Below are 17,353 nucleotides of genomic sequence, written 5' to 3'. Positions count from 1 at the left end.
TAGATTAAAGCATTTCAGTCATTAAGATAGTTTATTGTAAAGGGAAAAATATCGACTTGAACCTTGTATAAAGATAAAGCTTTCTATCAGTGTCAAGAATACCGTTGTGTTTTCCATGGAATCATGTATAACACTTGGATTATATATCTTGCATTTAATATACAAGTTAAAAAATACCCTTCCCTGAGTATTGTCTCATGTATTTTTTATTCATTTAAACATCTGTCTTTTATTTGGCACCTTAGAGATACGAACAGCTTGTAGATTTAAGATGTTACCAAGATTTACTTTAAACTAGAAGTGGGAATTTTAGGGCCAAAGACAGTTTGCACCAGAGGGCCTTTAGACCGTGTAATTCAGCAACATATATTAATTATTTCCTGATTACAATGAAGAATCAGGCTGATAAGAGTGGTGTGACTTGCTCAAGCTCATACAATTGAGACCAAAACCCGAAATGTCTATCTCATGATTCTTATATGAAAAGTTATACTTGCGTTTTCACATTTTTAGAAGAATTGAATAGAAATATACAATATATTTTTAAATTTTTTAATTGAAATATTGTGTTAGTTTCAAGTGTACAGCAAAGTGATTCAGTTATGAAAATTAAAAAATCAAGTTATTACTTGCAATTTTATCTACAAGTATAAGCACGTAACCTTGCTTAGGGAATATGGTATTGTTTTAATGCTTAGCTCATGGAGGCTTTTTTAAATCAAACTTGCTACCTTTATCGATTGTTTCAGAATTACAAGAATTCATGGTTAGAATTTTTTTTTCATTTTTTCATTTATTAATTTTATTTTTTTATACAGCAGGTTCTTATTAGTCATCAATTTTATACACATCAGTGTATACATGTCAATCCCAATTGCCCAATTCATCACACCACCAGCAACCCCAGCGATTTTCCCCCCTTGGTGTCCGTACATTTGTTCTCTGCATCTGTGTCACAAATTCTGCCTTGCAAACCAGTTCATCTGTACCGTTTTTCTAGGTCCCACATATATGCGTTAATATACGATATTTGTTTTTCTCTTTCTGACATACTTCACTCTGTATGACAGTCTCTAGATCCATCCACGTCTCAACAAATGACTCAATTTTGTTCCTTTTTATGGCTGAGTAATATTCCATTGTATATATGTGCCACATCTTCTTTATCCATTCATCTGTTGATGGGCATTAAGTTGCTTCCATGACCTGGCTATTGTAAATAGTGCTGAAATGAACATTGGGGTGTATGTGTCTTTTTGAATTATGGTTTTCTCTGGGTATATGCCCAGTAGTGGGATTGCTGGATCATATGGTAATTCTATTTTTAGTTTTTTAAGGAACCTCCATACTGTTCTCCATAGTGGCTGTATCAATTTACATTCCCACCAACAGTGCAAGAGGGTTCCCTTTTCTCCACACCCTCTCTAGCATTTGTTGTTTGTAGATTTTCTGATGATGCCCATTCTAACAGGTGTGAGGTGATACCTCATTGTAGTTTTGATTTGCATTTCTCTAATAATTAGTGATGTTGAGCAGCTTTTCATGTGCTTCTCAGCCATCTGTATGTCTTCTTTGGAGAAATGTCTATTTAGGTCTTCAGCCCATTTTTGGATTGGGTTGTTTGTTTCTTTAATATTGAGCTGCATGTGCTGTTTATATATTTTGGAGATTAATCCTTTGTCTGTTGATTCCTTTGCAAATATTTTCTCCCATTCTGAGGGATGTCTTTTCGTCTTGTTTATGGTTTCCTTTGCTGTGCAAAAGCTTTGAAGTTTCATTAGGTCCCATTTGTTTATTTTTGTTTTTATTTCCATTTCTCTAGGAGGTGGGTCAAAAAAGACCTTGCTGTGATTTAGAACACTTAAGAGTGTTCTTCCTATGTTTTCCTCTAACAGTTTTATAGTGTCTGTTCTTACATTTAGGTCTCAAATCCATTTTGAGTTTATTTTTGTGTAATGTGTTAGGGAGTGTTCTAATTTCATTCTTTTACATGTAGCTGTCCAGTTTTCCCAGCACCACTTATTGAAGAAACTGTCTTTTCTGCATTGTATTTCCTTGCCTCTTTTGTCATAGATTAGTTGACCATAGGTGTGTGGGTTAATCTGGGCTTTCTATTGTGTTCCATTGATCTATGTTTCTGTTTCTGTGCCAGTACCATATTGTCTTGATTACTGTAGCATCGTAGTATAGTCTGAAGTCAGGGAGTCTGATTCCTCCAGCTCCATTTTTTTTCCCTCAAGACTGCTTTGGCTATTCAAGATCTTTTGTTTCTTCATGCAAATTTTAAGATTTTTTGTTCTAATTCTGTAAAAAATACCATTGGTAATTTGATAGGGAATGCATTGAATCTGTAGATTGCTTTGAGTAGTATAGTCATTTTCACAATATTGATTCTTCCAATCCAAGAACATGGTATATCTCTCCATCTGTTGGTATTATTTTTAACTTCTTTCATCAGTGTCTTATAGTTTTCTGCATACAGGTCTTTTGTCTCCCTAGGTAGGTTTATTCCTACATATTTTATTCTTTTGTTGCAATGGTAAATGGGAGCGTTTCCTTAATTTCTCTTTCAGTTTTTTCATCATTAGTGTATAGGAATGCAAGAGATTTCTGTGCATTAATTTTGTATCCTGCAACTTTACCAAATTCATTGATGAGCTGTAGTAGTTTTCTGGTGGCATCTTTAGGATTCTCTATGTATAGTATCATGTCATGTGCAAACAGTGACAGTTTTACTTCTTCTTTTCCAATTTGTATTCCTTTTATTTCTTTTTCTTCTCTGATTGCTGTGGCTAGGCCTTCCAAAACTATGTTGAATAATAATGGTGAGAGTGGACATCCTTGTCTTCTCCCTGATCTTTGAGGAAATGCTTTCCATTTTTCACCATTCACAGTGATGTTTGCTGTGGTTTTGTCGTATATGGCCTTTATTAATTTGAGATAGGTTCCCCCATGCCCACTTTCTGGAGGTTTTTAACATAAATAGGTGTTGAATTTTGTCAAAAGCGTTTTCCCCATATATTGAGATGATCATATGGTTTTTCTTCTTCAATTGTTATTATGGTGTATCACATTGATTGATTTGTGTATATTGAGGAATACTTGCATCGCTGGGATAAATCCCACTTGATCATGGTGTATGATTCTTTTAATGTGTTGTTGGATGCTGTTTCCTAGTATTTTGTTGAGGATTTTTGCATCTATATTTATCAGTGATATTGGTCCCTAAATTTCTTTTTTTGTAGTATCTTTTTCTGGTTTTGTTATCAGGGTGATGGTGGCCTCATAGAATGAGTTTGGGAGTGTTCCTTCCTCTGCAATTTTTTGGAAGAGTCTGAGAAGGATTGGTGTTAGCTCTTCTCTAAATGTTTGATAGAATTCACCTGTGAAGCCATCTGGTCCTGGACTTTTGTTTGTTGGAAGATTTTTAATCACAAATTTCAATTTTATTGCTTGTGATTCGTCTGTTTATGTTTTCTATTTCTTCCTGGTTCAGTCTTGGAAGGTTATACCTTTCTAAGAATTTGTCCATTTCTTCCAGGTTGTCCATTTTATTGGCACAGAGTTTCTTGTAGTAGTCTCTTGGGATGCTTTGTATTTCTTTAGTGTCTGTTGTAACTTCTTCTTTTTCATTTCTAATTTTATTGATTTGAATCCTCTCCCTCTTTTTCTTGATGAGTCTGGCTAATGGCTTATCAATTTTGTTTATCTTCTCAAAGACCCAGCTTTTAGTTTTATTTATCATTGCTATTGTTTTCTTTGTTTCTGTTTCATTTATTTCTGCTCGGATCTTTATGATTTCTTTCCTTCTGCTAACTTTGGGTTTTGTTTGTACTTCTTTCTCTAGTTCTTCTAGGTGCAAGGTTAGATTGTTTATTTGAGATATTTCTTGTTTCTTGAGGTAGGCTTGTACAGCTATAAACTTCCCTCTTAGAACTGCTTTTGCTGCATCCCATAGGTTTTGGATCGTTGTGTTTTCATTGTCATTTGTCTCTAGGTATTTTTTGATTTCCTCTTTGATTTCTTCAGTGATCTCTTGGCTATTTAGTAACGTATTGTTTACCTCCATGTGTTTGTATTTTTTACGTTTTTTTTCCTTGAAATTCATTTCTAATCTCATAACCTTGTGGTTCAGAAAATATGCTTGATATGATTTCAATTTTCTTAAATTTACTGAGGCTTGATTTGTGACCCAAGATGTGATCTATCCTGCAGAATGTTCCATGCGCACTTGAGAAGAAAGTGTAATCTGCTGTTTCTGGATGGAATGTCCTATAAATGTCAATTAAATCTATCTGGTCTATTGTGTCATTTAAAGCTTCTGTTTCCTTATTTATTTTCATTTTGGATGATCTGTCCATTGGTGTAAGTGAGGTGTTGAAGCCCCCCACTTTTACTGTGTTACTGTTGATTTCCTCTTTTATAGCTGTTAGCAGTTGCCTTATGTATTGTGGTGCTCCTATGTTAGTTGCTTATATATTTATAATTGTTATATCTTCTTCTTGGATTGATCCCTTGATCATTATGTAGTGTCCTTTCTTGTCTTGTAACATTCTTTATTTTAAAGTCTATTTTATCTGATATGTGTATTGCTACTCCAGCTTTCTTTTGATTTCCATTTGCATGGAATATCTTTTTCCATCCCCTCACTTTCAGTCTTTATGTGTCCCTAGGTCTGAAGTGGGTCTCTTGTCTCATGTATATGGGTCTTATTTTTGTATCCATTCAGCAAACCTCTGTCTTTTGGTTGGAGCATTTAATCCATTCACGTTTAAGGTAATTATCGATAGGTATGTTCCTATGACCATTTTCTTAATTGTTTTGGGTTTGTTTTTGTAGGTCTTTTCCTTCTCTTGTGTTTCCCACTTAAAGAAGTTCCTTTAGCATTTGTTGTAGAGCTGGTTTGGTGCTGCTGAATTCTCTGAGCTTTTGCTTGTCTATAAAGCTTTTGATTTCCCCATCGAATCTGAATGAGATCCTTGCTGGTAGTGTAATCTTAGTTGTAGGTTCTTCCCTTTCATCACTTTAAGTATATCTTGCCACTCCCTTCTGGCTTGTAGGGTTTCTGCTGAGAAATCAGCTGTTAACCTTATGGGAGTTCCCTCGTATGTCATTTGTCATTTTTCCCTTGCTGCTTTCAATAATTTTTCTTTGTCTTTAATTTTTGCCAATTTGATTACTATGTGTCTCAGCATGTTTCTCCTTGGATTTATCCTGCCTGGGACTCTCTGAGCTTCTGGGACTTGGGTGGCTGTTTCCTTTCCCATGTAGGGAAGTTTTTGACTCTAATCTCTTCAGATATTTTCTCGGGTACTTTCTCTCTCTCTTCTCCTTCTGGGACCCCTATAATGCAAATGTTGTTGCATTTAATGCTGTTCCAGAGGTCTCTTAGGCTGTCTTCATTTCTTTTCATTCTTTTTTCTTTATTCTGTTCTGCAGCCGTGAATTCCACCATTCTGTCTTCCAGGTCACTTATCCGTTCTTCTGCCTCAGTTATTCTGCTATTGATTCCTTCTAGTGAAGTTTTCATTTTAGTTATTGTATTGTTCATCTCTGTTTGTTTTTTCTTTAATTCTTCTAGGTTTTTGTTAAACATTTCTTGCATCCTCACAATCTTTGCCTCCATTTTTTTTCCGAGGTCCTGGATCATCTTCACTATCATTATTCTGAATTCTTTTTCTGGAAGGTTGCCTATCTCCACTTCATTTAGTTGTTTTTCTGGGGTTTTATCTTGTTCCTTCATCTGGTATAAAGCCCTCTGCCTTTTCATCTTGTCTATCTTTCTGTGAATGTTGTTTTCATTCCACAGGCTGCAGGATTGTAGTTCTTCTTTCTTCTGCTCTCTGCCCTCTGGTGGATGAAGCTATCTAAGAGGCTTGTGTAAGTTTCCTGATGGGAGGGACTGGTGGTGGGTAGAGCTGACTGTTGCTCTGGTAGACAGAGCTCAGTAAAACTTTAATCTACTTGAGTGTTGATGGGTGCAGCTGGGTTCCCTCCCTGTTGGTTGTTTGGCCTGAGGCAACCCAACACTGTAGCCTACCTGGGCTCTTTGGTGGGGCTAATGACAGACTCTGGGAGGGCTCACACCGAGGGATACTTCCCAAAACTTCTGCTGCCAGTGATCTTGTCCCCACGATGAGCCACAGCCACCCCCCATCTCTGCAGAAGACCCTCCAACACTAGCAGGTAGGTCTGAGTCAGTCTCCCCTGGGGTCACTGCCCCTTCCCTTGGGTCCTGATGCACACACTCCTTTGTGTGTGCCCTCCAAGAGTTGAGTCTCTGTTTCCCCCAGTCCTGTCGAAGTCCTGCAATAAATTCCCACTAGACTTCAAAGTCTGATTCTCTAGGAATTCCCCCTCCCGTTGCCGGACCCCCAGGTTGGGAAGACTGACGTGGGGCTCAGAACCCTCACTCTAGTGGGTGGACTTCTGTGGTATAAGTGTTCTCCAGTTTGTGAGTCACCCACCCAGCAGTTATGGGATTTGATTTTACTGTGATTGCACCCCTCCTACTGTCTCATTGTGGCTTCTCCTTTGTCTTTGGATGTGGGGTATCTTTTCTGGTGAGTTCCAGTGTCTTCTTGTCAATGATTGTCCAGCAGCTAGTTGTGATTCTGGTGTTCTCACAAGAGGGAGTGAGAGCCTGTCCTTCTTCTCTGCCATCTTGGTTCCTCCTTGGTTAGTAGAATTTTTTATTACACTGAAGGCTGAATAGAACTAGAGCTCTCAAATTATGTTTCATGGGATATTTAAATGAATAGAGTCTTTCTCGGTAAAATTTTACCAGCATTCACAATTATTATCTATGTTAAAGCTGACGATGAACATCATATTTACTTGAAATTGCAACATTTTCCACATTAAGAATTATCTAGGGCTTCCCTGGTGGCGCAGTGTTTGAGAGTCCGCCTGCCGATGCAGGGGACATGGGTTCGTGCCCAGGTCTGGGAGGATCCCACATGCCGCGGAGCGGCTGGGCCCGTGAGCCATGGCCGCTGAGCCTGCGCGTCCAGAGCCTGTGCTCCACAATGGGAGAGGCCACAACAGTGAGGCCCGTGCGTACCGGAAAAAAAAAAAAAAAAGAATTATCTAGGCTAGCAATGGTTTTAAACTCCTTTTTGAGGGAGGCTGTGGTTTTTATAATGAAACCTCAAAGATGTAGTGAGGAACAAGGAGGTGACTGAGGTGGCAGGGTTCTGAGCTTCTCCACTAACACTCAAAAAGCCACATGGGTCTCTTTAAGATTATGCCATCAAGAAAATCAATGTGCCTGTGATATATCTTTGTATTTCAATCAAGGTTGCCTTGCTATCTTTCAGATCACTGGTGGAGGAAGCCAGCTGCCATGTCCTGAAGACACTCAGGCAACATTGTGGAGAGACCCCTGTGATGAAGGACTGAGGTCTATGTCATCAGCCATATGGAAGCAGATCTGTCAGCTCCAGTCATGTCTTAAGATGACTGCAGCCCTGCCCTATAGTTTTAACCAAAATAGGGCCCTAGGTACCATAGTTCTATTGAATATTAGTGACTACTTCATGACAAAAATGTCTCAGAGGTCAAATAAGAATGGGGAAGTCAGAATAAACAGAGTTAGGAAGGTTTGTTTCCTGCAGAATTTTAAGAAGTCTTTAATATAGCATACACACTGTGGCTCTGGGTGATTCTAGATCTAAGAAGAGCTAACAGGAACTTGGCTGTTTTCATTAGACCCCACATCTTGGTAGTATGCTTTTCTATTCAAGTCTAAAAGTTGTAGACCTGTTTACTAAGAAAGAGTTCTTTATCCCTAATTAAGTGGCAAGACATTACCACCAGTGGTTAAATGTTTGATCCATGTCAGTCTTCCAATATAGTAATGGATTGTTTTATATGCAAGTGATAGATATAAATGGGGCTGTCATACAGCTGCTCATTGTAAGATGGATGTTTTAATAATACATGAGTATATTTTTCTATACTATATACTCCCCTAAATGATTCTGAATAATAAAACCTATTTTACAGATCAACAAACTATGTTTCAGAAGTGTGGTTAATTGCTCAAAGTAGAAAACCCATCAAAGTGGCCCAGTGGGGAATCCACTGTTCTTTCCATTGTGCCATGATACCTCCAATATGATCCTGGCATATCCAACTCGATCTGGGTTTCTCAACTTCTTTACTTACTCCAGGTTCTCATAGCCTTGGACATATCTCTCTCCTGTGTCTGATCTCCTGCTCTTCCTTACACCTTTTGCAATGACTATCAACAATTTTCCATGTTTCAAGAATTTTCCTAACCAATACTTATTGATCATTTATTATATTTTAAGCACTATATTCATTCTAATTGCTAATTTACATAAGAAGAAAGTAAGATAAGTGATTTCTTCAAGGTCACACAAATTTTGAAGTTATTGGGGTTAGAACCTAGATCTTGGTCTTGGGTCCATGCTCTTTACCACTATGCATATTTCCATGACCTATATCATTCAAAGTGTCTGCTCCTGCATCTGAATTAATGTAACTCATATATTTTCTATGACTTTTGTAGGCCCTAGCACACAGGACTATATTTCATTTATTGTCACTTATGTGTTACTTTTTTCCAAATAAAATTATATATAGTTTATTTTAAACATTTTATAAATATATATATATAGTTTTCTTTTAAGTATTATATATAATATATTATATATTATATATATATATATTTAATGTGTCACTTTCTAACTACATTATAGACTAATTAAAAAGTAGAAATTGGGCTTCCCTGGTGGCGCAGTGGTTGAGAGTCCGCCTGCCGATGCAGGGGACGCGGGTTCGTACCCCGGTCCGGGAGGATCCCGCGTGCCGCAGAGCAGCTGAGCCTGTGAGCTGCGGCCGCTGGGCCTGCGTGTCCGGAGCCTGTGCTCCGTGGTGGTAGAGGCCACAGCAGCGAGATGCCTGCGTACAGGAAAAAAAAAAAAAAAGTAGAAATTGTGTCTTGAGGAGATACCAGTGCTTGGCAAATTTAACTAAGTTCGTTGGTATGCTGCGATGGTGGTGGAAAATTGTAAGCAAAAAAGAACCAAATAAACTGCTTTTGATATTTACTAAAGTTTCCACTAAACAACTTTGATAGCTATGCTCAGGAAAGAGTGAAACTCTGATTCCTTTGTAATGTGTTCATGACTTTATGATCTAACTCTAATTTCCTTTTCAAGCCTCAGCTTTCGTTTCCATCATTCAGAGGCCTCAGCAATTCTATATCCACACTCCCCTAAGTCTAACCATGTTCTCCTTTTCTTTGCCTTTGCAAATACAAGTGTTTTCTTTGTTTTTGTTTGTTTTTACTTTTTTCTTTCTTAACTGGAAATCTTCCACTCATTCCTTAAAACCTAGATCCATTTTTCTCTTCTTGGCAAGAAAGTAATCATTTCTTCCTCTCTGATCTCTATCAGTGTGTATAAAGCAATGCTCTGTTCTAGCTGCAAGTACCTCCATATGTACCTTCCATCACTCAGGTAGGGGTCGAAAAATTCTATAGTTTTAAGAACATTAGCCTTAAACTTAGATATAACTGGATTCAAATTCTGTCTCTGTCATCGAATAGCTATGGGACCTTGGTCAAGTTGCTTAACTTTTTAAAGTCTCAGTCTCCTTCTGCATAAAATAAGGATATTAATAACCTTACACAGTTCTTGCAAAATGATTTACAGAATGCTATACATTTATAGGCATGCTGAATTTTATAATTTGATGACAATAATGATTGATATATCTTTGTATTTCAATCATTAATATTGTATCTGAATCCTAGGACATGCTTAATAAGTGTTTGCAGAAATATTATATGAAAAAATAAATGCTATGTATCCCTGTTTCCACTATCCACAAATAAGCTATTCAATATGATCAGAGCGGATTCTTGCAGAATCAAACTGAAAAGCACAAGTCTAGCAACAAATTGTCTGCCATTCTGGAAACTGAAAAATAAAATTAATAAATTATAGAAATTCAGTGGTGGAAGGAACATTAGAGATTCAAGTGACTCAGATGACTATATCAAATTAGTGTCAAAATTCAGATTTCCCGATTGCTTTGTAAACAGAGTGCTTTTGAAATTAGTCAGATATTCAGGTAAGACTGAAGGTGAAGTGTGGCAGCAATGTGATAGCTGTGCTTCACAGGCAAACTAAGAGTTAAGACTCTGCCTCTAATAACCCATATGGCTATAGATTCTTTTAATTAAGATCAAGGGCTTCCTGATTTCTCTTTCTACTTCTCCCCATTTACTTCCAACACACTTCTTCAATAAAGAGATTACTTCTAAGACAATAAAAAGCTCTCTTGTTCTCACTTGTCTTCCGTCGTAGTACTTCTTCTGAGTGTAAACAAGGCTTCTTGTCACCTTGAGCAAAGGATCATTGAATGAATTTATATTGGATGAATAAGCTCAAACACTTCTTTTATGTATCTGTTCTCAGTTTGAAGAAGTGTATGTTGACTCTCAGTCTCAGTATTTATCCCGTATGGAGTCATGGTTGAGAGTATAAAGTGCTCAAACTCTAGAGTCAGACCCCCCATATGAAAATCTGTCTCTACCATTCACTAGCTACAAATTGCTGGATATATTTCTTAGCTTTTTTTTGTATCATTTCTCTCATTTGTGAAATGACAATAAGAAGAGCATCTAAATCATAGATTTGTTCTGAGAATTAATTAATTCACTCACATAAGATACTTAGGTTAATTCCTAGTTTACAGTGTAAACTCAGTACACACTATGGTTTTAGTTTGAATTCATGGTTATTTTGTTGAATAAGGAATTTTTATATCAATTTTTTAATTCTTATTTTCTCTGAGTTTCTAGAGAAGAGAGTGGACTAAAAATGCCATTTTAAAATGGTATACATATTTTTTTTTCAAAGTATTGACTTCCAATATTTCCACATACATTTCCAAAATAGTGAATATGCTGCCTTCCGCATTGGGAGCTCTGTATCCATTTTTCTTTAATCAATGATTAACAAGTAAGCACAGGTTTCTAACTTTTTAGCTTTGAGTTCTTTCACTATTCCTATGCCTTCTTTAAATTCAGGCTTTGTTGAATCAGGATAAGCCTCTAAATGGGAATTTGGGTACTGAGTCAGCATTCACTGGGAAACTGTTGAATACATGGGAACCTCTGGACTTGGATCAATATCAGTTTTTTTTAAAAAGAAAGCGATTCCTTTGTCTTTACTTTGGTTGTAGTAATATTGCTTTAACATCTAAATCCTCTTTAGGTTTTTCTTTTTTAGCCAATAGAAACACCACGACTAGTTGTTTCTCTTCCTAGCTGATTTATCTCCATTCCGAAAAAGTATCTTAGGGACCCAGGTCCTAATATTCAGAGGCAGTACAGAGTTGGTTAAAAAAATAAAAGCAGGTATTCTTATATGAGATTATGGGATCCTTGAGGGAAGGGGTTCTTTCTTGTGATCGCTTATGATTGGGGCAGTGCCTGGTGTTATGTTTCTCATTTAATACATGTTGTATAAAAGAACTCACCTATACTTGTGTTTGAACGTGTATCTAACACGTAAGAGGGCCTCTGTTCTGGAATACCCATTGTCAACTCAGCATCTTCCTTATTCTGATCAAACCATTCTGCTACTCTCTATAGTAACTTTATCAAACCATCTCCACAGAGGAAATTCCCAGGTTTCTTAATACCAAACATTAATTTACTTATATCTATAGCTTCCCTATTTCCTTTTTCTTGCTTCCTTAAAGAAACTGTCCCTTTCCCTATTTAAGACTCTTACTCCCACTGTTAGATCTCATTGCACTTTTTCTTCTTAGGAAGCTTTTATTATTAATTGTCTCAGATGGATTCTTCATATGAACTTTTAAAAATGCTGTCTCTTTCATTCAGGAAAAAAAAAAGATTGGGGAGGGCTCTCAAATCCACATTCTTCTCTACCTCTTCTCTATTTCCTCCCATTGCTTTAAATTGTTGGGGAGAGAAGGGAATGGAGAGTTAGTGCTCAATGTATATGGAGTTTCAGTTTGGGAAGACGAAAAAAGTTCTGGAGATGGATAATGTTAATAGTTGTATAAAAATGTAAATGTACTTAATGACACTGAAATGTGCACTTTAAAATTATTAGAATGTTAAATTTTATGTTATGTAGATTTACCACAATTTAAAATAAAAACAAGGTAACTTATGCTCAATGCTTCTATATCTTCATCTTACACTAATTCTTAAACCCATTCCAATCTGGCTTTTGCTTCTATCACTCTACTGAAACAGCTCCTGCTAATGTAATGGACAAGTTCCATGTTGATACATTCAGTGAACTATTTTCAACCTTTATCATAATTAACTTCTCAGCAGCATTTGTTAGCTCTTTTCTTCCTGTCGAAATGTCCTCATTCCTTGGTTTCTGGACTTCATACTGCTGGAGTTATTCTTCTCCATCTCAGCCACTCCTTCTCTCCCCTACCAACTCTTTTTTTCCTGTATCTGATCATTATATGATGAGGTTTCTCAAAACTCAATCCTAGATCTTCTTATCTTTACTTTGTACTCTTTTCCTAAGTTTTCTCATCAATGTTCATGGCTTCAACTACTAACTATATGCAGATGACTATAAATATATATCTGTATAGAAATTTTCCTTACTTATAGACACAAAAATCTACTGCCTCTTTGCATCTTCACTTAGTTATCTTCAAAACATTTCAAACCCAAGATCTATAAAAGTAAACTCAAGAACTCGCACAAGAAAAAAAAAAAAAAAAAGAACTCACACAGCACCAGCGTGTTCTCACTCAGTCAATGAGTCTATCATTCAGCAAGGTATAAAAGCTAAAAATCTTGACCCCTCTCTCATCCCAATCTTGTTTCCCAGATAGCATTGACCACCAGCTCCTTGTACCTTTATCTCCTAAATCTCTCTCAAATCTATCACATCTTTCCACCTCTATCACAAGCATCACACTCACCACCAACAACAAGCTTTCTCAAATTACTGTAATCTCTTATCACCTGGTAGATTTAAAATTGGTCTTCCCAGTATCCTTTTAGACCATCCTCCAACTCATATTCCACAATGCAAGCTAAGTAATATTTTAGGAACATAAATTTTATCTCTTTGTCAACCTTTATTTAAAACTATCTAATGTTTTCACATTGTCTGATAAAGATCGAAACCCTGAAGACAATTTATTAGGCTCAGCATGGCCTGTGCTTTATTCCTCTCTAGCCCTTTTGGACTCTTGCTCCTGTTCTCTCTGTTTCTCTTTGTCCCTTTTTCTTTCTGTCTCTCTCTGTCTCTCTCTCTTAATTCCAATTCCAGTTACACTAACCTCAGAGATTAAGACATGACCATAGTGACACAGCTAGCTAGAGGTAATTTCCAAATGTCATTCACAGTCTAGAATTTATTGAAGCATGTTCGATTATTTATGCCAAACTTAGTTGGAGGAGAGCCACATGGCTGGCACTATACCTGTCTGCTAGTTTTACATAGGTACTGATATGGCTGATCTGGAGAGCTAATTAGCCAGGTAGGAAAAAAACACAGGTTCAAACAGAACAGAAAGAGATATGATTTAGGCAACCAATGAGTTCCTTTGGTATAAGATGGTACCTACAGGTTTGGAGCACAACTGTAGAAACCTGTATTTGTAGAATTGGAAACCTAAGCAATCATGTATTATGTGTCATGCACCATGCTGTATTTTGGTCATTTCTTTAGTGAAGGAGAATTAAAAGGAAACTAATGTGATGAATGCTACTATAGTAGCATTTAAAAATTCCTAAAGGAAACTGCATAGTTACCTCTTCCTGAAAAATTCAAGAAAGATTTCACAGAAGAGATGCTATTTTATCTGGGGCCTGAGGTTAGAAAGGAGTTTGCTAAATGGAGATGGGCAGATGGAATTCTGGTGGAGGGAGAAAAACACAGATGGAGTCTAGATTCAACAGCACATTTAGTTGAAAAATAAGTCTGCAGACTTGAAGTTTTATCTTAAAAGTAAACAATTATCCATCCTTAGATAGTATTGAGAATAACTTTACAATAAAATATTGCCATTTATATTACTTATATATAAATCTAAAATCTTGTCCCATTTGTCCATTTCGCTCCAAGCAGGTTGTTGCCATTAGGGCGACTTGTATCCTGCTGAAAGCAGAATGTCTGATGCTCAAGGCACAAAGGCATTGTTTAAAGAACCCTTATGATTTTGAACAAACTGGCCCAGCAGGGAGATTTTAACCTGCAGTCCCTAACAGGCACAACAGTCTGTGTTTGTAAACAGAGCCTTATTGCACTAGTGAGAGTGGACACAGAACAGTGTCAGCTCATTAATTGGGTGTCAGCTCCCTGCCAGGAAGAAAGCTTAATGAGTCATCTCACCATAAAGAACTGGAGCTCAATGGAGGGGCGAATGGCTTAGAGAAAGTGAGAAAGAATTGTCCAGCAATAACTACATGTATAGAAAAGCTTGAAGCCCACCTGTTGGGATAAAGAGAGAACAGCATTTGGGAATGGATGGTTTCTCTCTATTCTGCTATTCAAAGGGAAACATGAGTTTATGATCTTATAAGTGCAGCAATGACCAGTGTGTATATTCATGTTTTTTTTTACATGGTTTTACATGGTTTTTTAACATGTTTTTTATACATTTTTGTATAAAGTTTATGAAGTTTTTCTTTTATTCTGTTCAAAATATAAATATTCTACTTTTCCACACAAAATCTTCTATAACAAAGCACATGCTTTTCAATGCTTGTATTGAAACTCAAATATATTCCTGACACCAATAGCAAATTTTACAGAAGGATGTCAGATGTGTGTTATGTATTTCATAGTCATTAGATATTTAAAAACTATTTAACAAGAACACATTCTTAAGACTGAAAAAAATCTTTCTGATTCCTAATCCCAATATTCACATAAAAGGATACGCCAGGTTTTCACATAATGCTGCAGGCTCATACCTGATATTAGTTCATTATTAGAACACTGTGTTCTTCTACCTTGGACCATTGGTCTTATTGATTTGTGTGATCTTTTAATACCAAAAAATGTTAATCTATCATTATATACTTTCCTCAATTTGTTGTTTACATTTTTACTTTACTCACAGTATTTTTACCATGAGTTTGATTAATAAATTGTATTTTAAACTTTTTTGTCATTCCACTATTTTTCTCATTCCCAGAAGAATCACAAAATCTCCACTCTGCTAATTGATTTCTCAGCCTAGGTGGTTTTTCTAGACCTTTTTGCCTCATATTAAATCACCAGTTTTTCTTTCTCTCAGCTTCATTCTACCCCCAACACCATACACATTTCAACAGTTGGATGTGTCATGTGCTTTGCTGAGAAAATTAGGGAGATTTAATTATCGATCACTTCCATAAACCTGAGATTTTCTTCTCTCTAAAATTAATCTACTTTTGTAGTTTTAAAACATGGCCTTAAATGCTCTGACTCTCTTCCTATAGATAGGGATCTGTATTTCCTTCCCTTAAATCTGGATGGCTTGTGACTGCTTTGACAAATAGGTGGAAGTGGTGCTATATAGAGACTGAATTTTAAAAAGTCATGAAGCTTGCATCTTGTTCACTGAAACACTCCCTCTTGGACCGGAGCTGCAATGTAAGAAATCCAACTACATTGAGGCCACCATCCGGGAGAGGTCCTATAGAGAGGCCACATGGAGAGACTCTGAGACTCTGTGGAGGGAGAAAGCCACTTGAATCATTTCTGCCCAGCAATGGACATGTGAGTGAAGAAGACTCCAGATGATACCACACCTCAGCTATTCAAATCTTCCCAGTTGAGGCACCAGACACTATAGAACTCAAAGACAAGCCATGTTTTCTGAGTCTTAATTTCTTATCCATAGAATCCATAAGTATAATAAAATACTTTGTTTGCAGGTGGTTTGTCTTGCAGCAATAAAAAACTAGTCATCTGTCTACCAGGAAGCCTTCTATCAATGAATAGGAAACTTTTCTACATACTCTTCAGCCCTTGATATCTCTCTCCAGCAATTGCCTTCTTTTTGTCTTCAAATAAGCATAAAATTATCATACAACTAACCTTGTTGACATATGCATCACCCTCAGAAATTTCTTCATTTGTAATCTGCCCATTGTAATCTCTCACTCCTGCCCATGCTTTCCCCAAGCAACTACTCATCTGTCTCTATAGATTTGCATTTTCTGAAATTTTGCATTTTCTGAAATTTTGTATTAATGGAAGAGCATATGGATAGCATATGGATAGCTTTAATTGCCTATTTCTTCAGTGAACTTTACAGTTTTGTTTCTTTCATGGATTTTGTTCACTTCTAAATTGTTTTATTTTCTCATTATTTTGTAAAATTTCTACATTTGTTGCTAATATTTGGAAATAAATTGATCTTATAACTTGTTTCATTATTGATCTCTACTGTGCTGCCTTAGGATTTTGCATGTGCAGGATTACGTCATCTGCAAATGAAGGCAGTTTTCTTTCTTCCCTTCCCATCTTTCCTTTAGTTTCTTTTTTCATTTCTCTTTGTTGTCCTGACTACAATCTCTAGTACAATCTTAAAAATGAATGGTAAGAACAGTCATCCTTGACTTGTTCCTGATCTTAGGAGAAAATAAGTGAATCTTTTACCATAAACTATGATATAAGCTGTTAAGTTTGCCATAGCTTTCATTTATCAGGTTGAAGAATTTCCCTTCTACATCTAGTTTGTTTAGAGTTTTATTCAAGGCTAGGTGTTGGGTTTTGTCAAATGCTTTTTCAGTGTTTCTTGAAATGATAATGTATCTTTTTGTCCTTTATTCTGATAATATGTTGTGTTATATGAATTGATTTTTGAATAGTAAACCAACCTTACATTTGTGGGATAAATCCCACATTTTCATGGTGTATAATATACTTTTATATTGCTAAATTAATTTTGTTAGTATTTTGTTAAAGATTTGTGTATCTGTGTTCATGAATGTTATTCATTCGTTTTGTTTTTTTCTTTTCTTATGATGTCACTGTTTAGTTTTGACACCAGAGTAATACTGGCCTCCTAGAATGAGGTGGGAAATGTTCTTTCTCTGTTTTCTGAAACAGTTTGTAAAGGCTCGCCATTTTTCTTTAATATTTGATTTAATTCACTTTTGAAGTCATATAGGCCTCAGCTTTTCTTTATAAGGTATTTAATTACTTAATTTTTAAATCTGTTATAGATCTATTCAGACTTTCTATTTATTCTTGAGTTAGTTTTGCTCATTTTTGGCTTTCCCAGAATTTGTCCATTTTGTCAAAGTTGTCTAATTTTTTTTTAATTTTCATGTTATTTTCTTATAATTCTTTTAATTTCTCTTAGTCAGTAA

Source organism: Delphinapterus leucas, chromosome 4 (genome assembly GCF_059928025.1).
Source record: "Delphinapterus leucas isolate spDelLeu-1000000601 "Yukka" chromosome 4, BTC_Dleu_Yukka2, whole genome shotgun sequence".
Classification (NCBI taxonomy): Eukaryota; Metazoa; Chordata; class Mammalia; order Artiodactyla; family Monodontidae; genus Delphinapterus; species Delphinapterus leucas.
Note: the sequence above shows the minus strand (reverse complement) of the source record.